The sequence below is a fragment of the Mus musculus genome, chromosome 13 (assembly GCF_000001635.26).
Source record: "Mus musculus strain C57BL/6J chromosome 13, GRCm38.p6 C57BL/6J".
Taxonomy (NCBI): Eukaryota; Metazoa; Chordata; class Mammalia; order Rodentia; family Muridae; genus Mus; species Mus musculus.
In genome coordinates, this window is record NC_000079.6 from 37,421,550 (window position 1) to 37,441,748 (window position 20,199).

Sequence of the window (20,199 nt, forward strand, 5' to 3'; positions counted from 1 at the left end):
GAAGACATCTATTGCAAGATTGTCTTCTAAATATGACAGGAAAGGGACACCCGTGGAGTCTCGAGACCATGGCTGCTTAAGGAAGACCAAAATAATGATAACACCAGTTGACATGACAGCATTGATGGGGGATTCTCATGGGACACTAGATAAGGAACTAAAGCAATTAAAGACTGCTGGGAGAAAGAGAATGAATGCTCCCCAGGGACACTCTTCTACATGATTATCCAATCCCAGTCAGTCAATCCTAAAAATACAAACAGCAGTAAACAGACTCAGCCGGTGGCATTTACGTATTCATTTGCATATGCATGAAACAGTAGTAATTAACGAGTAATTAAAGGCCTTGAATTTGAGGAGGAGATGATGTGGGAAAAGTTGGAGTTGGTGGGGTGCAGAATACAAATATATTTTAATTCAATAATGAAGTTTCTTTTTACATGGGTACCAAAAGCCAGACATCTAGATGACGTGGTCCGGCTGCCGGAGAGCTCTGAAGGAACCCAGATTGACTATCGAATAATTTATGTCCACTTTTCTTCTCCTAAAGAGACTTTGCTGCTGTCTCAAAATCACCATGGAAAACTCCAAGAACTTGCCCAGCCTCTGAAGAGAAAAAGAAAACCAGTTTAGTGAGGTTACACTGTGCCAGAATCAAAGGACCTCTTTGGGAATCTCCACCTGTGGTGGTCACAGTCCTCAGCAGCCCTACTTTAGTTTCTGAGGGAAATGTCAACCTCTCTGCATACAACATTATTGAAGCACCCTGTTTTTCTTTTTTTAAGATTTACTTATTTATTTTATGAATGTGAGTACACTTGTCGCTCTCTTCAGACACACCAGAAGAGGGCATCAGATCCTGTTACAGATGGTTGTGAGCCACCATGTAGTTGCTAAGAATTGAACTCAGGGCCTCTGGAAGAGCAGTCTGTGCTCTTAACCACTGAGCCATCTTTCCGGCCCCTATTGAAGCATCTTTTAAGGGAGTTCTTGTGTCCTGGGGAAGCTGTGACGTACAGGTCTGGGATGTCACCAGAACCTCAGTGGCCTGACTTCCCCCTGCTAGGGGCCACTTGTTGAAGTGATATTGCCTCTCAACAGCAGTGTTCTTCAGTCCAAGATGGTAACTCATGGGTGTTTGAGGGATTCCAACGATTCAGATGATGTCCAGCTCAGAACACTGCTTGGGACGCCACAACACCATCATGTGTCAGGATGGCCACTCAACGGTGGAGGCAAAGCCTCATGCCCTACCCTACATCTCCTATCACCTTCCTCCTATCACCTTCCATGATGACACCAAACAATGGAAGGCCATCCCTCTTCTGTTGAATTAGCCATACTTCAGGAACAGTGCCTAGCCTAGCTGCTTTCTGTTGCTATAGCAACATCCTCTGACCAGAAGAAACTTGGGAAGGAAACTGTTGATTGGTTTACACTTCTGGATCACAGCCCATCATTGAGGAAGTCATCAGAGACCACCGAGGAGCACTGCTACTCAACTGCTTGTTCATACAACCCAGGCCCACCTGCCCAGGGGTAGGAATGCCCACAGTGTCAGTAATTAAGAAAATGTCCCCACAGACTTGTTTACAGGCCAATCCTCTACGGTAGAAACATTTTCTTAATTGAGGCTCCCCCTTCCCAGATGACTCTAGCTTATGTCAAGCCAGCAAAGAAATCGACCAACACAACTGAGCCCTTGTCAGCTTGACACGCACATATATCACTGTTTTATCGAAGCGTGCTATGGCTAGCTTTGTTAAACCAAGGGTGGTAGCATGTTTCATAGTTACAGGCTGGAGCCCAGGAGCTCTCCAAAAAATATATATGAAAAATACATTTTCCCAAAAGATAAATTGAAGTTTTCCCCCAAAATGGAAATACCTAACGAGGCCAAAAGGATCTTGCGGATATTTTAATTCACCTTACTCCCTACAAATAAAGACACACCTTGAAGACGCGAAGAACCAAATGTAGCAACTGACAGTTTAACAATTACTTAACAGCCAGAAATAGCTGCTGAGAAGTGGCCAAGGTTCTTAGCCTCATTATATCATGGATGGCCTGTCGGCCTGTCAGCTGGGGCACTATGGCTCAGATGCAAACCAACTGGCTTTCCCAGTCAGCAAGGCCAGTGCCTCTGTCTACACTCCCCATCACTAGATCACGCAGGCAGAGCATTATGGGAGTTTAAAAAATAGAGTTATTTTCCCTCTACTCTACATGTATTTGTAGTTGTTAAGTTTGGAACTGAAAGGAACTTTCTACTGCTTTCAAATGTTATCTATGTAACTATTTTTCCTCACTAAAATAACTTTCCCTTAATATGTGCTACAGTTTGGTACATGTGTGTCCCTCAAGGACCAATGTGTTTTTATACAGTTCTTTTGTGTTCTTAATGCTATTGAGAGGTATGGTAGAGATTTTAAGAGGCAGAACCTAGCAGTGGGGGTCTTTAGGTCATTGGGGGAAGGGCTTGGGGGATCGTGAGCTCTAAGCTGCTGTCTCCCTTTTGCCTTTACAGCTGATGAATTTCAGTGGATTTACACTAGCATTTACTCCCACCACCATGCGCTCCTCGCCAAAGGCCCAAAGCAACTCAAACCATTCATCATGAACTAAAATGCCCAAATTGAGTCAAAAATAATCACCTTTTCCCCTTTATGATCTGGTTGTCTCTGGATGACAAGGAAGTGAGTTCTTTACTTCAGTATCTTGGTCTCTCTGATCTTCAGAAAAAAGAGTTATGTATCAATCCAGCCTCGCGGGCTTGAACACATGGTCTCCAGCCCGTAAAGGTTAAGGCGTGGGGCAGTCCTTGGAGGGAGGAGCTAGGTCACTGGTGGGTATGCCTTGAGCATTTGCTGCCCCTACTTTTTACCCTAGTTTTGCTTCCTGATCAACCATGATATGAACAAGCAGCCTCACGCGTCTGCAGCCGTCAGAGCCGTTCCAACCACTATATCTTCCCTGTACCAGGCTGAAGAACAAAACCTGGGCTTTCCCAGTTGTCATGGCGAGATGCTAAGGCCCCTGCAGCATTCTATGGGGGACCCGTTGATAGGAGAGCAAGGCTTGTTCCATGAACCTGAGCGTGAAGGTCACACAAAAAAGAGAGGGGATAAGCCAAACGTGAGCATGGGCGTCTTGTTGCTCCCAAGACACGGGTGATGAACCTTGGCCTTCAAGGAGATTCAAGACCTTAAACGGCAGCCTGGGGAAGAGGTTGCGAAAGGGCAGACTAGGAAAGAATCACTGTCACAATGGCAATAGGGTCCTAGCGATAGCAAAGGTAGAAATTGGAAAGAGTGCCTGAAGACATTCCATGACACACACAGGCCTGGGACTCTTAAAAGGTCACTTGTTCAAGCATCTTCTTAGCAACCACAGACCACAAGCACATCAGATCTCACCATACCTGGTGAACAGGATCCCCAGCAGAATGGGGACCCCACTTTCCCCCATCCGCTCCCCCAGCTCCTCTTTCTCTCCCCTACTGCCATCTGGAAGTCCACTTGAAACACCCACACTGTCCCCATGGCGCTGCGCTTCCCTCCGCTCAAAGACAGACGGACTCCTGTTACAGAGTCCCTCCTCCCCCTCCTGACATTAAGCCTCCTATCCTAGGATTTGTGCCACTCTGAGCCAAAGCACACCCCCAGGTCCTATGGCCTATCCAGGTATCGTGCTCCAAATCTAATCCATGGGGTGGAAAAGGAAACCACAAATTTGGAATAATGTACCAAGTATTTGATTTTAAGGATATGACAAGAATGGAAAATTTTGGAGAGCATTGTAGATACTATTTATAACGAGCATTTGTTAGCAACAAAGTATCATCGTTCCCTAGACTTTCTGTGCTAAGGAAACAAGGAAGGAAGGAAAAAGAAAAGAAAGGAGATAGGTAGCCTTGACTTTGTATGCCTTAGTCAATCTATGCGAAAGCTCAGACCAGAGATACCCAGTGGCAAGCCTTAGGGTGGAAGAGCATGAGAAGCAATAGAGCACCACGCCCAGGACAGAACAATGGGGTCCTGAAGGGACAAAGGAAGAGTTCTGGTTCTCATAGGCTTTCAGGGACGTGGAGGGGCAGAGCTCCATACTGTGTGACCTCTATGCTCAGTGGCACAGGTCACAAGGGACTGCCATAAACAAAGGCCTAATTTGAGGCTGCCTTGTGCTTGCCCAAGGTGATTTGGCTTAGCAAAAGCATGCTTGTGTGTCACACACAGTAGATCAACCCTAAAAGCCTTGAAAGACAAATGTGCAGAGATGAAAGAGTTCTGGGGATGCCCAGCAGTGACAGTCACACAACGCTGTGATTGTGTTAATACCAGAGAACACTGAAAAAGTTACAACGAAACATTTTTTGTCCTACATATTATATCTTTTTATTGATTATTTTATTTATTTACATTTCAAATGTTATCCCCACCTCTTCCTGGTTTCCTCTCCAAAAAAAACTCTTATCCCATCCTCCCCTTGCCCTCCTTGTTTATATGAGGATGCTCCCCCACCCATCCACCCACCCACTCCTGCCTCACTGCCCTAGAGCATTCCTCTATGCTGAGGCAGCAAGCCTCCACAGGACCAAGAGCCTCCCCTCCCATTGATGTCTGACAAGGCCACCCTCTGTTACCTATGCGGCTGGAGGCATGGGTCCCTCCATGTGTACTCTTTGGTTGGAGGTTTAGTCCCTGGGAGCTCTGGAGGTCTGGTTGGTTGATAGTGTGGTTCTTCCTATGTGGTTGCAAACCCGTTCAGCTCCTTCAGTCCTCCCCCTAACTCCTCCATTGAGGTCCTGGTGCTCAGTCTGATCTTAATGTAAAATATTATAGCTAAAATGTTTGCATTAATTTTCTTAAGTAAAATCAAGTTTGATCTGCATTTATTTTCCTTGGAGGCCAAGAAATGGAAATGGGCCCCTTTCACTTGGCATGACTTTCCCGATTCTCATCCATTTCTTTTTTAACAAAGTGTCTGCTATTGTATCAGTCTCCAATGTTTTTGATCCTGAAATGTTGACAGACATTGACGCTATAATAATAAAAGTAATTGTGCAAACAGGTTCTCTAAATTTTTCTCAGAACGATTTATTCTTTACAAGAGTAACGGTCCCTTTAACTGAGGCTGGGCACAGACATAAGGCTCTCGATGGAACAGGCAGGTGGGTAGGTATCCTTTACTGGAGAAGTTGAGCTTTGGAATAGTGAGAAAGCCCCACCCCTTCTCTAGGTCTCCGACACAATGTAAACAAATGAATTGGTTCAAATGAAATACTCCAGGACCCGCGAACACTGGATGTGATAACACTGTAAAATACTTCCTACGTTGAGAGCGTCTGCCCTGAGTTCACCCCAGCTCTTAATTTCTTTTATTCCATCCTAAAATACTTGTCCCCAGTTTGCTTTTAAGGGCACTAGGCTAGGTGCTTTCTCTTAAGTTATAATGTAGAAGCCACCATTGCCCTGTGAAAAGAAAAACATCTCCACTTAAAAGCCTGTTCTAAAGGTAAGGTTGGAAGAGGTTAAATAAATTACCCATTAACTAAGACGGAAGCTAGAATCTGGTGGCTGCAGAAGGTATACTCCTAACAGAGTCATGGTTTTGAGAAAGCATGGAGACTAGGTAAGCCTGTGTTGAAGGAGGTGTCTCCACTCTGGCGCTCTTGGTATAGCCCTGAAAGTAGCAGCTAACTCACTTCTTGTGTGTTTGTTTGGGAGGCAGTGTGTCCCGGATGGCTAGGCTGGCTTACCTGTCAGTCCTCTGCTGACTTACAGTATAACTGTACTGACTGATTTTGTGTCAACTTGACCCAAGCTGGAGTTATCACAGAGAAAGGAGCCTTCCTTGAGGAAATGCCTCCATGAGATCCACCTGTAAGGCATTTTCTCAATTAGTGATCAAAGAGGGAGGGCCCCTTGTGGGTGGTGCCATCCCTGGGCTGGTACTCTTGGGTTCTATAAGAGAGCAGGCTGAGCAAGCCAGGGGAAGCAAGCCAATAAGAAACATCCCTCCATAGCCTCTGCATCAGCTCCTGCTTCCTGACCTGCTTGAGTTCCAGTCCTGACTTCCTTTGGTGATAAACAGCAGCATGGAAGTGTAAGCTGAATAAACCCTTTCCTCCCCAACTTGCTTCTTGGTCATGATGTGTGTGCAGGAATAGAAACCCTGACTAAGACAATAACTAAGCACTCAGATCCTCAGAGCTACTTCATTAAGCTTCTTTCATGATCTGTTCATTATGAGCCAGGTATACAATGAGAAGAGGCCAGGGACACGCCCTGCTGGATGTGTCACTTGAAGGATGACACCTGAGGGTCGAAAGCCTGCAACCATTTTTTCACAATGTGCTGTCCTACCTACTGGGTGTAGGGATGGGAGGTCAGGAGTTATATTTACATAGCCTCTCTCAGTCCTTGCCGGTCTGTACGGCTCTGGGTGCTTGTTCTTTGGCCCAAGCTTTGGAGCAGGACCCTTCATCTTACCACAGATTTGGCTCCATGACAGATTCTCTGTTTTTCCATGTGAGCATTTATGCCATGGGAAAAACAAGAGCAACTTGAAAGTGTCAAGAAGATTCTCACGGGGTCTGGAGCAATGGCTCAGTGGTTAAGAGCACTGGCTGCTCTTTTGAAGGTCCTGAGTTCAAATCCCAGCATCCACATGGTGGCTCACAACCATCTGTAATGAGATCTGATGCCCTCTTCTGCTGTGTCTGAAGACAGTATCTAAGTATTATGTGTACTTACATATAATAATAAATAAGTCTTAAAAAAAAAAAAAGGACTGGCTACTCTTCCAGAGGTCCTGAGTTCAATTTCCAACAACCACATGGAGGTATACATGTAGATAAAGCACACATATACATTAAATGAATGAATAAATAAATAAGACTTCTACATACTAATAATAAGTAAGATTTTTTAAAAAGACTCAGTCTCATGGCTGGCAAGATGGCTCATGGGGTTAAGGAACTTGTTGCCAAGCCTGACATATAATCACTGTCACGCATGCACACACACATACACACATACACACACACACACACACACACACACACAAGTAAACAATGCACTTTATTAAAATGCAGGCTCATTCTTTATCCTGCTATAGCATGCCACCATGATGACTCACCCCACACGGGCATAAATCCTCTCCTACCCCAGTGTCAAGCACTAAATATGAGCAGCATGGTCCATGCCCTGCAAGATCCTACATCCTTTTTAGCTGACTGCATTGCTGTGCTAGGAATCTAACAATAGTCTCTCCAGGGATTTGAAGGCTCTGTCAATTGCCATAACACAAATACTTCCACGGTGCTCAATCCTGAACTACTATTCACCAAGCTCCTGAAGTTCCAACACTCTTATGCCAAGAGCTGATGGAAACCGGAGACAACTGTCCATTCTCGGTCCTCTGTAGCACAGAGGCAGAAAACCCGCAACCATATTCCTCCCAGCAAGCATCCCTGCCTATCTTCACAGTGTCCTTGTCTCCTAATGGGAATGCACTGCATCTCTCCCCTTCTACTCAGAACAGCAAGCTGCATGGTCTAGATGAACAGCTTTGCATTAAGGCACAGACTGCAAGTTATGCAAGGTACTGAGCCTGATGTTTGGACTGGGATTGTGTTTTGGTGTGTGTGTGTGTGTGTGTGTGTGTGTGTGTGTGTGTGTGTGTGTGTGCTCTTTTGAGTAGGGGGTCTTCTTAAGTAGCCCAAGTTTGCCACGTAGCTTCTGTTGTTTCTATGGAGTCCATTCAGTTTTTTAAATTATTACTATAGTGTTTTATTCCTAAAACCCCCAGTTGGTTCCTTTTTCCCCTCAGTATCTCCTATTTGCTGAAACTATCTTTTCCTTCATTTTAGGGATGTTTGCCCTTACTGCTTAGAGCTTTTTGCTAACCACAGCTCTAAACTTTGTTAGATAATTCTGACCCTGGCACATCTCTGCTTTAGTGCTTCTTCCAGTTCTCCCCCAACCAGGAAAGTTGTGTATTAACAAAAGTCTGGATATTAAATATTTTGGATGCTATGCCTGGAGCCTCTAGATACTATTTAAACCTTTTGGCAAACTGTTTTGTTCATCGGACCAGGTTGGATCTAAGCTCAAAGCTCTGGCCCGCCTTCCACGGATATGACCTCAGTGTCAATACATTTATTAGAGGTCTCAATGAAAGCTTAGTTGCCAAAGTGTCTACATGTGCCCCCAGTCACCCAGCAGGGAGTGTGGGTCTCGGACTGTGTCCTAGCCCACAGTTTGCTTCTCAGAGTCTACAGCAGTCTGCGTAGAGTCAGCTCTAGGCACCAGGAACTGAAGAGTTGGTACCCAGCTTTTTTAGCCTGCTTCCCTCTTCCCAGCCACAGTGGGATTTCCCTGGGGTTCACCCTTTCCAGTCTCCAGATGGAAACATGGGACCACGATTACCTCATTATTTCAGCACATGTTTGCATGCAAGCACACACCTGAGGCCAAATGACGTAAGTATCTTTTACAGCCATGAGGATTTCTCCTGTTCTCTGGAGACCACAGCTCCTCCAATCCCAGATGTTTCTCGTTCCTCAGGACTTCTATAAACTGGTGCTGTGATTGGTGCCCCTACTGCCCCCTCAGCATTGCTTCAGGACTGGATTGCAGAACGGAGACAGGAAGTGAGAACAGAAACTAAACTTTCCCTGACTCTTTTTTAATATTAGAAACACCTTTCCCATTCTTCACACTTCTGAATCTTTCCCAGTCCTGAAGCCTCTCCTGGGTTGAGGCTCTAATTAAACCTAGAGAATGTCCTAGAGGAGAAAGAAACGGAGGCACACTGGCGGCTCTCCAATATTCTAAATCATCTCTTCCCGATCCACCTACTACTCGTCGTCATTTTCTGGAGTCCTCAAACGGCTGATTTACATCCATTATGCCCAGACTTTATAACCCTTTTGGGAGCAGACTCAGAACTGAGTTCACCAGAACCCTACAGTCTAATCAGAAGGATCTTTTTAAACCACAAATGTAGTCACACCACTCCCCTGTTTCGGGTCTATAAAGCACCTGCTCTTGTGCCCCTAAACCCTCCATGTTTGCCCTGTCTCCTTTTCTCTCCAGCTTCCGGCCATCACTGTCTTGTCCTCAGCATTATTGCTGGGCCATGTGCAGCTCCCAGCACACAATGCATCTGAGAGCCCCAGCACACAACACCAGTGGCCTTGTCTAAGATGTGCTTTGCCCTTCTGTCCCTGGATACTGTCCCAGAAATCTCAGAAGAAACCACAATGGAGTCCTCTTCCAGTCAAGAGTTCGTAACACATTCTATTCTAGACTATGATCATCGTATACAAGCAACTGTTTAGTCCCCAGCCTTCGACACTAGCCAGTGAGCACCATGAAAGCAGACATGGTGCTTTTTCCAGCTTCTAATAGAGAATCTAGCACATGTTGGCAAGTGATGACCTATGGAATTGAATCTAAGTATCAGCAGTGCCTTGGGGAAGCAAATGCCCTGCTCCCAATGACATCCCTCCTCTGCTTATGTCTCTGATAGCAGGTTGCCATCATTCTTAGTTAACAATAGGCCCCCCACTCTGCATCTGAGATTCTACCTTGGATCCTGCACATCTGTCTCAACCATCAGGTCTTCAGTCTGTCTTTAAACTCCTAGAACAGAGTGTCACTCCCTGAAGTGACCACACAGTGACCTCAGGCAATACCTATGGGGTTGCATCACGCTCATTGCCCATAACACCCGAGAGAAGCAGCCACTGCCTCCTTTGACTGGTTCCATGATAACCACAAGATACTGGTAAAGTGGACAAGAGACTTCCTGGCTCACTTTACCCCCGATTTCCATGCCTTCTACCCCTCTAATCCACCCACCTGATTGGATGAATTGTCCAACAAGAAGCTGGTACACAAAGCATGGAAGTCATAATTTTCTGGTAACTCCTTTTTAAAATAGAAAATGGTTAGGATTCATGTCAATAATGTATATTAGGACTAGCACAGTCGGTTAACTATGGATGAGAAGACAATGAATATTACAAAACAGCTAGTAGAGAGGATTTGAGATATTCTCAACCCAAAAAATAATTACTCTGTGAGCTGGTAGACACGAGACATGACATCACACTCTGAGCTCATGTATTGACATGATCCATGAATATGAGCAATCCATGTGTCAATCAAAAGTTTTAAATACATGCCAAGTGTCAAAGTGTATTTTATTTAACCCAGCTCCTCGGAGTGTTATCATTTCAGTATGCAATCAAGATTTTTGTAAAGTACTGGCAAGCAATATCACATTTTTGGCTTTGTATTGACTTTAAATTGCAGTCTGGGACCTGGAAAGATGAGTCAGCATTTTAAGAGCACTCACTACTCTTACGAAGGACCCAGGTTCAGTTCCCAGCACCCATATGTCCACTCACAATTGTTCCTAATTTCAGTTCTAGGGGAGTTGATGCTCTTTTCTGACCTCTGCTGGCAACACACACACACACAGTGCACATACATACAAGTAAGCAATCATACACATAAAATAAAAATAATTCTTTTATAAAAACTTATAAAACAGAATCCTGGGCTGGAGAGATGGCTCAGCGGTTAAGAACATTGACTGCTTCTTCCGGAGGTCCTGAGTTCAATCCCCAGCAACCACATGGTGGCTCACAACCATCTGTAATGGGATCTGATGCCCTCTACTGGTGTGTCGGAACACAGCTACAGTGTACTCATAGAAATAAAATAAATCTTAAACAAACAAACAAACAAACAAACAAACAGAATCCTCTGTGTGTATGTGTGTGTTTAAAACACACACACACACATATATATATACATATACACATACATATATATATGTGTGTATATGTATTTGTGTGTGTGTGTGTGTGTGTGTGTGTGTGTGTGTGTGTGTGTGTGTGTGTGTGTGTTTGTCTTTTGAGACAAGTCCTCTCTTTGTAACCCTGGCTGTCCTGGAACTTGCTCTGTAGCTGGGCTCCAACTCAAAGCTTTGCCTGTCAAGTGCTAGGATTAAAGGCACAACTGTGGTTTTATTTTATTTTAACTTGGCACCTTTGTTTTATTTTGTGAAAGGGTCTCTATGTAGTTCAGGCTGACCTCCTCCTCACCTGGTAGGCAAGGATGGCCTTGAACTCCTGGTCCTCCTGCTTCCACTTCTGGAGGGCTGAGATTCTAGGTTTACAGTGCCTGCCTAGTGTTGTATATTTATAACATCTGCCACTTTGGTCTAACCCCATTTCAAGCTCTCAGTGGCCACAGGAAGCTGGTAGTTGACACCACTTTGGATAACACGTGACTGGAGGTTAAGCCCTATAGATAGCAACAGTAACTGCCAATCATTACTTTCTGCTTACAATGTTGCTGTGTGCTTCCCGTTTGCCTCCTACTCCGGGCTTTGGGTGCTCATCAGACTTAATCTTTGTAGCAATCCCTGATCCAGGGACTATTTAAAATCGATACTGTAGGAAACAGTCTCACAGACTAAGAATTCACCTATGATAGACACAGGAAACTGAGCAGCAGAGACAAGACTACAGCCAGACGCCCAGCTGGAGTCTTCTCGCTTCTTAGCATTGCTAACCAATCAGCAGACCTAGAGAACTTGATAACTCTAGGTTATCAAGGACACACCGAAAATACATATATTGACTGAATGTATCATGAACAACATAATCAAAGAGGCTTACGTTTTGACTTCATTTTGCTTTTCCAGGATGCACTCTGGCCAAGCACCCTACCACTGATCTGCATGGCCAGCCCAACCCAAATGCTTTGATGTGTAAATTCATGTTTTGAGAGTGGTAAGGATAAGCTTACCCTTTCGGAAAACACCCCTCCCCTTTCTGCTCCTTTTCTCTCTCTGACCCCTTTCTCCCTCTCTCCCCTCCCTCCCTCCTTCCCCCTCTCTCCACATGTTCCTGGCCAGCTGCTGCTTTCTTCTTCTTCTTCTTCTTCTTCTTCTTCTTCTTCTTCTTCTTCTTCTTCTTCTTCTTCTTCTTCTTCTTCTTCTTTTTCTTTTCTTCTTCTTTTCTTCTTTTTCTTTTCTTCTTCTTCTTTTTCTCTTCTTCTTCTTCTTCTTCTTCTTCTTCTTCTTCTTCTTCTTCTTCTTCTTCTTCTTCTTCTCCTCCTCCTCCTCCTCCTCCTCCTCCTCCCCTCCCCTCCCCCTCCTTGTCCTCCTCCCTCTTCTTCTCTTCTCTTCTCTCTGCCTCCTCTCTTTCTCTGCCTCTACTCCCTTCTCAATTCCCCTTCTCATGCCCCCAAATAAACTCTATTCTATACAAGAAAGAAAGAAAAAAGCCCACCCCACCCCACCCATACCAGCACAGGGCTAGGAGACTATCAAGCCACAGAGAGGGCTGGGTTTATTATGTTCCCAAGCTCTGGGAGCTTCATGGAGGAGTAGCTTAGGGAACGTTGGGTTTCTCCAGAGTTGACAGACAGTTAAGGGTAAGAGAAGCCCACTGTAGTTTTAGTCCTCGTGCTTATATTTATCATTCAAGGATAGATGAAAGATGCCAATAAATACTCTTATCTAAAAGATAGTTCTTGGCATTTCCCTTTCACGCTACTAAGAACTTGTAAAACAGAGCTGGGGAGAGGTAATCAGGCTTCCGTAATTTACCCACCAAGCCCATTGCCCAGTAGTTCTCCAGTTCTACCAGGAGATGGCAGTAGTAATCAACGACAAAATCTTGTTGCTCGGCCTCCGGCAGCTTCTCATTGTCCTGTGGACATTTCCTGCATCTAATCTGATGCTTATGAAAACTATTTCCTCCTTTCAAAAGCACAAGCCCAAACAGAAACTAACCTCACCCTACAGATAAAGGATGTTTGTGCCTTTCCAGTTGTCGAATCCTCCCAACTATGGCTTGACTGTCAAGTATTTTCCCAGCAGCTACACGTTCGGTCCAGGAAGCAAAGCAAAAGATGCCGAACTTCCTCTGAGGGGCAGCACCCATCCAGCCACTACTGCGATCCCAACTCCGAGAAGTGGAGCGCGTGGAAGGATGCTGCGTGAATGACCAATTCTTTTTGCTATGAGAACGACTTTCCCAACACCCGAGCAGCTCAATCCAGATATTTGTCCAGATGCAGCACCCAGCTGTCTTTGAGCACGCAAACACAGGTTTCATGGCGTCCTTCTTGAGAGATGGCATTAAAATGGCTATTGCTGACACGCTGCAGAACAGCGGTAGGGCAGCTCAGACAGGGAAGGTTTGGAGAAGCCACAATGAAGTGTCCAGACAGAATTAAAAGTTTAGCGTGAGGGTGGGGGAAATCACATAATCAAATTAAGAAGTGATAATGGGGGAGTGGAAGGCAAGAAAGTCTCTATCCTTGAGTCTCAGCACTAGGTCGTGCTTAGAGTCTCTGATAGTGTATATGAAGAACCCTGAGGAAAGTTTAGAACATACTCGGTCTCCTTTCTCACCTGCAGGCAGGAAGCAGCTGGACGACCAGGGCGACTTGGCTTTGGGATTTGGAAAAGCAACGAAAGCTCTGGAAACTCCATTTCCTCATTTCCCTGCATGTTAATTAGAGATGGCAGTCCCGAACTGGCAAACGGTCAGGAGGCAGAGCAAACTGGCCGCCCAACGATGTTCAAGCCAGATAGTTAGAAACATAGATGATTGGACTTTCAATTTTGAAAACCAGACTTACAGAAATATTTTCAATAATTATACAAAGAAGTCCTATATACCTTTTAGAGGTTCTCAGAACAGTAAGATGAAAGCAGGATGCAATAATCAAGATCAGAAAATAACATTTACATGGGACTAGTATTACCTAACTTTCAGACCTTATTTAAGTGTTACTTGGTGTCCTTTTCTGGCTCAGGATGAAACAATGAATCTGTTGTCTGTGTCTCTCAAGTTCTCTTAAACTTGAAAGTTGCTGGGTCCTTTTTTTTCCCTCGTGACCTTGACACTTCCCAAGAGTACTACCAATCTTTTGATGAACTATGTCTTGGTTTGGGTGTGCCTGAGGTTTTCTCTTGATTAAATTCAAGCCAAGCTGTTGTGGCAGGAGTCGGACAGGAATGAGGTTCCTGTACATCGTATTGGAAGGCTCTCGCTGCTGACTTAGCCATTACTAGTGATCATTTTGGCCTCTTGCTTAGGATGGAGGCCAGCAAGGTCCTCTGCCGTAGTGTTACAAACTGTGTAAGTGTCTTGATCCTTAGCGTACCTTTGCCCTCTAATTTTTGCATATTCATAATCTCTACCTAAAATAATTACTACCCTGGTATTTACCAAATGGCATTTTTATTGTTATTGCTACACAGATTTGTACTTGAAAAATACATTCTACTGATTCTGGGATGTGTTTTGTTTGTTTGTTGGGGAGTTATCTCACTGAAAATTGGTCCCCAGGCTTTGCAAGCAAGTGAGCTACCACCAAGCTACATTCCCTGACTTCCTGATTGCTTTATTAAATATGTGGAGAAATATTGTGCCTCCCAGAATGTTTAACCCATTTCCATTTTGTGTTTTTATTATTTTACATAATGTTTTATTTCATGTCTTAATAGGTCTTATAGGACATTGAGATTATTCCAAGTGTAGTGCTAGTTTGAAAACTTACTGGACATTCATTTAAGCCCAAAATCTTATTCCATCACCTGTAATATTAGCACCTATGGAGAAAGAGAGAGAGAGAGAGAGAGAGAGAGAGAGAGAGTCAGAAGCCCTACCCTAGCCCAGAATCAACTATCATTCCATACCGTCCCTCCCCCACCTCACACACCCACCAGACTTGCTAAGACTTCGTTACTTTAGCGAAGAATGTCTGAGACCCTCTTCTCTCTGCATGAAAATACATCACAGCACCCCTGGAGAGCTTCTCAAATTCTGTTCCTGGGGGGGGGGGGTGGAGGGTGACGGGTAGATTCCAGTCTCCCCTAGAGCAAGCCTTTCCTTTTCTTGTAACCGGAGAAAAGTCACCTGCTGTCTTGGATAAGCATCACTAAGGGGTGTTGATTTCCACAGCACCAGAAGCGTCCGATTTAAGGGAAGGGTTGAAACAACACTTCAACCGCAGGAAGAAGGGCCTGCCCAGGTCTGCGGGGAGGTAGGAATTTACCAAAGCCACCCAATGAAAAGCCACTGGTGATGAACACCGATTTCACACCTATTACCTAGGGGGATGGTCTTTAACCAGTCCTGGTGTCATTTGCAAGTGAGCTAAGCAGATATCATTCAGCAAGCTCTGCAGTGTGGCAACCGAGCTCTTACGGGAACTTGTATTGTTTTCCAAAGCCGGGTAAGAGTGTGTCTGCCTTCACGGACTCCACGAGGCAGGAACAGAGCAGGACAGCTCAGCTGTCGGGGTACAAACTGGAGTAATAATAACACCTGTGCGAATGTGGCCTTCTGCGCCTTGCACTCTGAAGTAGGTATGGAATGTGGTTTTTAGAACAAGGAGGTTCAAGAGTGAGTGTGATTGCAGGACCCCGCCCCCTCAAAAGCCCAGGGGGGAAAGTCTGTGCTAGCGGGAAAGCCTTGTGCATGTGGGGAAACTGAGCCACATGCAGAGTGGCTACAGGACTGATGAGGACTGGAGGGACAAGACGGAAGATTCAGAGAAGCCCAATCTATTGCTGAGAACCGAGGGGTGTTGTGTAGAGGAGTGTTGGTGTATATTCATGATACATTGCAATGGCTCGCACAGGAACATCTTCACAGCAGTCTGCAATGTATTTTGACCACGGTCCCCACGTATCCCCACGTATCCCCACGTATCCCCACGTATCCCCACGTATCCCCACATATCCCCACGTATCCCCAGGTACTGCTTTGTCTTTTCCTTCCCCTCCTCCCTCTGTTGCCCCTGCTTAGCCCTAGTCGGTTTTGCTTCTTCTTCAAGTAATACATGTAGTCACAATTGTGTCTACTGCTATAAAATCTAGGCTCCACAAATAAGATCATCTGTAATATTTGTCTTTCTGGATGTAATTAAGTTTGTACCCCTTACTGATATCCACATACAAGCATTTTCTTGAAAATGGGGTCTTCCTCTTCTTCTTCTTCTTCTTCTTCTTCTTCTTCTTCTTCTTCTTCTTCTTCTTCTTCTTCTTCTTCTTCTGGCTGAATCCCATAGAGTGGAGCCACCAGTCCAGGAAAACAAACAAACAAACAAACAAACAAGAAAATTGACGCTTTTTCCTTTCAAGGCATGCAGCATCTACTGCCAAGACCCAGACCAGGAGCTATAGAAGACTCGGGAAAGCAGAGAGAATTGATGGGAGGAAGGGTGTGGGGTCCATGGATGTGAAGGGTACAGCTCATGAGAGTCAGAAAGTCATAGGGAACTGGAGAGGAGATGCTTGAACAAGACGTCCCAAGTGTCACGCCCCAGGTCAGAGAGCACCTGTTAGGGAGGTCTCTGCTTTAACGCCATTTCCCAGAAACTGGAGGCTCTCTGCATCCTGCTTTCTTGAACTTGGGTTCCCTCAGAGCCCAGACAATATACCACTAGCCCGGAGACAGTGGAGACAACTCGGTGGCCATGCTCAAAATGGCAGCGCAGATCAAAGGACTGGAAGGCCCATGGGGAACATCTGCTGTCCTCTAGATCACCGCAGAAACCAAAGTTCATCATAAGGGCAGCAGGTACTGATGTTTCTTTAGGCTCAGGTTTCACTTGCATGGGAGCTAAGGCTTGTGGGACACAGTCCTGGTGGAAATACTGTTATGATGGAATACTGTTTTTTCTAAAAGCAAATATAGTACACATACATACATACATACATAGCACCAATGATAAAGTTAGCACATAATGGTACCTATGGGGCAAGTCGAGAGAGCTAAAGGAAGTATGGATTGTGAATTACAAGCCACTCAACATGCGAGCAAATGGGCCAGCCTCCCGAACAAAAAATGTTCACATGGAAGTCATACCAAGCCCTGTGTAGTAGCGCAGGCCCCTCAACCCAGCCCTCTGGAGGCTGATGGGGGACCATCATGAATTGATTCCAGGTCAGCCAAGCTTGCAAAGCAAGACCTCTTAAGAAAATAAAGCATACTGGTGGCTCATGCCTTTAATCCCAGCACTTGTGAGGCAGAGGCAGACAGATCTCTGTGAGTTCAAGGCCAGCCTGGTCTATAAAGCAAGTTCCAGGACAATCAGGGCTACACAGAGAAACCCTATCTGAAAAATAAAACACAATGCAAAAATACTACACCAATATCCTGTCTTAAATTACACATTTTGCAGTGGGAATATTTTAATTGTTCCTATCCCTATTTTTTTTACCTGCTTGTGTACTTACCTGGGCTCTAGAATAATGCTAGCTTAACAAAGACTTTCCCACAGAGACAACCAGAGGCACATCCTGACAATTAATTCCCTCTCATGTGCAAGTGTTTCATAGCTAGCTCGCAGAGCCATTGGCAGATTTCCACAAGATTTCAAAAATAGCTTAATGGCAAGATGGCTCCCATATTTTTCCATGAATACATTAAAAACAGATTGATGATTATTGAAACATAAGGCACAGATCTTACCACATTCCACAGAACCTAAAGCGCTGTCTATATAGGAGATCTTATCTCATGAGGGTTCTCGGAAGGGAAAATATTGATACGGAGCCAGGCACATCACATGGATTCCCTAGTGCTTAGAATTCTTCTTTTCATCTTATTGGAGACTACAGCAAGGTGGCTCAACAGAGAATGTTGTTTGCCCCCAAGCTTGGTGATCTTGCTTTGATTCCCCACCTCTTGTGATGGACAGATAGGAGCCTTCTGCACACATGCTCTGTGGTGTGCCCACACACACTCATGCATAACACATGCACAAAATAAATAATCATGTAGAGACCTTGATTATAATATTTTTAAATTCTGCACCACGATGCCTATACAAAGAGGAAATGTAGGTAAACAAATGGGGCGGGACAGACCTAAGCCCCCTTTCTATTCACAATCTAACGCTGTTGAATCACTTTGAGATCATGTGATTCGTGTCTCTTTCCAGACACTGTTGTTCTGTCTACCAGCCAGTGAGAACTTCCTGGAGATTTTTAAGGTGGGTGTTGTCTTGGGTTAATGTGATCCACAGGAGTGATCCCAGAACTCTGAAGCCACAAGCGGGATTATAAGTTCAAAGATGGAGAGCTACACGTCAGTCTTCAGGATTTCCTTACAAACAAACCCGTGGCACCAGTTCTTGGAGCTTTACCGTTCCCAGAGGACCAACAGCATCTACAGCTATGCAACATAGAATCCCAGGCCGGCAGCAGTGTGGAGTCCTCAAGCTGTGAAGGAATTCCTCCTGCCATCAATAAACTGATGCATCAATGAAACATTCAACAGTTGCTTCTCTCTTGCCTGCTTTGTTACAGCCGAGTACACTGACAGTTACCCAAAGACAAACTCTAGGAAGCAAACAAAACCTGTCTCCCGTAACAAAAAAAGGTGGGGAAACCCAGGGACAAACCCATGATTTGAGATTACCATGCCCAGGACTCTCCAGGATAGCTCTTGCTCACCGGCAGCTGTGTAGGAAGCTAACGAAACAGCCAGGGTTCAGAAGCCCAGCGAGGCTTCTCTCCACAGAGGTGGAAACCGCACAGGCTAGGGTGGGGCTGTCTAGAGACACTCAGCTTACCTTACCTTGCTAAACTCCTCTCATGGCTCATCTGTAAAGGATGGGTGGGTGTAAAGCGTGCCTCTCAGGACTGTCAGAAGGGGTAAGCGAAGCACGTAAATGCCACTGATACATGCCAAGGGCATTGTGGTCCAGCCATCTTCCCCACACTCAAAGTGCAGTGCCAAGCATCGGCCTGGAGGCCGAAAGTAAAATAGAACCTTGCTGAGAGGCAGAAGCCTGTAGCTGAGCTCGCCTTTGTCAGGTGCCCAGAACTTCACAGGTGGGCACTAATTGTCTTGAGAGTTCTTCTTTCTCCCCCCCCCCCCCAGTATGCAGAGAAAACCGCAGCTTAACATTGGGGGCAGGTTGAGCATTGTTCTCCTCACTATCTTTTGCATTTGACCAAGAACAGTGGTGTTTTGAAGAACAATATTTGGACAAGACTCAGCCCTGTCCTATGCTGTCACTGCAGGAGATGCAGGCTCTTCGTGGGCAGAGACAAGTCCAGTCATGGGAAGACAGAAGGCAGGGGCACAAGCCACCCCACCCCAGTGCAGCTTGCCCTCAGATTTCCTCTCCCCTCCCTTTCTTAGACACACCAGCTGCAGCTTTCTCCTCCTGTCTTGTGAAATGTCCCAGTCCACTACAAGGCTCGTGCAAATGCAAACCTCGGCCTTCCAGGAACCTAGCAAACTGTCTGCCCTGGAGTCACATCCAGTAAAAAGGCGGGGCCAGGCCAAAGCCACAGCCACAGAGAGTGGGAAGCCCAAAGCGTAACCCCAAACTCAGCAAGACTTTCTCTTATGGCTTTGGCAGATCAACCAGTCATTTTGCCTTGGTTTCCCATCCCAGCAATGAGAGCTACAGGCTCGCTCGCTTCCTTTACAAGTGTGTTGTAGAAGAATGTGGGAGAAAGGCCGTTTTGCATGTACTGACGGATGGAATGTAGAGGGAGTGCAAAATACCATTAGGGCATAATTGTGGGCAAACTCCCAGCCCCACCCTTTAGCAAACCATATTCCTCAGAGACTGGTGTTTTGCCACTTCTCTGCACTGTTAAAACAGTTTAAAAATATAGTGGGCCATTCTCTCCTCCTCCCCCCACCCCCAACCCGGTGCTATTTTTAGTCCACGTTGGTTTATTTCTCCACTGTGGCAGCAGCATCCTTTCCCTTTGGGCATCTGTATCTTTTTTTGGTGCCCCCCACAATATCCCATTACATCTTTCTACTATTTAGAGAGCCCAAAGATTCAGGACTCAGGCCTGCCTGGTCTGCCTGAGCTAGAATTTACCCCAAAGCAGACAGAGACTCAACTCAGGAAGGGGGTACAGGGAGCAGGAGTGACAGAAGCGGAGGCATGAATGTCTTGTCACATAGCCACTGAGGAAAGTCTGGAGACATCTGGGAATTTATAGCAACCACTCGCTATGTACCAGTAGCATCACCAGCCTGCGGGGTGAGGAAAGGGGCTTTCATCCCTTGGCTGCTGTCCCCAGACCCTTTTGGTTCCTTGTTCCAGCATGAACACATGGGGCCTCTCAGGCTTTTCTCCTGGGGTAACAAAGGCTGCAGGACTCCGGTGGTAAAGA

General features: G+C 45.5%; 1 long non-coding RNA gene across 1 annotated transcript; it reads right to left on the reverse strand.

The window, feature by feature from the left end:
• Nucleotides 1-388: 388 nt before the first annotated feature.
• Gm4035 (predicted gene 4035) lies at nt 389-13,572 on the reverse strand. The gene is made up of 2 exons (NR_167664.1): nt 13,447-13,572; nt 389-606 (listed from the first exon to the last, which is right to left on the reverse strand). It is a non-coding gene; the product is annotated as a predicted gene 4035 (long non-coding RNA).
• Nucleotides 13,573-20,199: the final 6,627 nt, after the last annotated feature.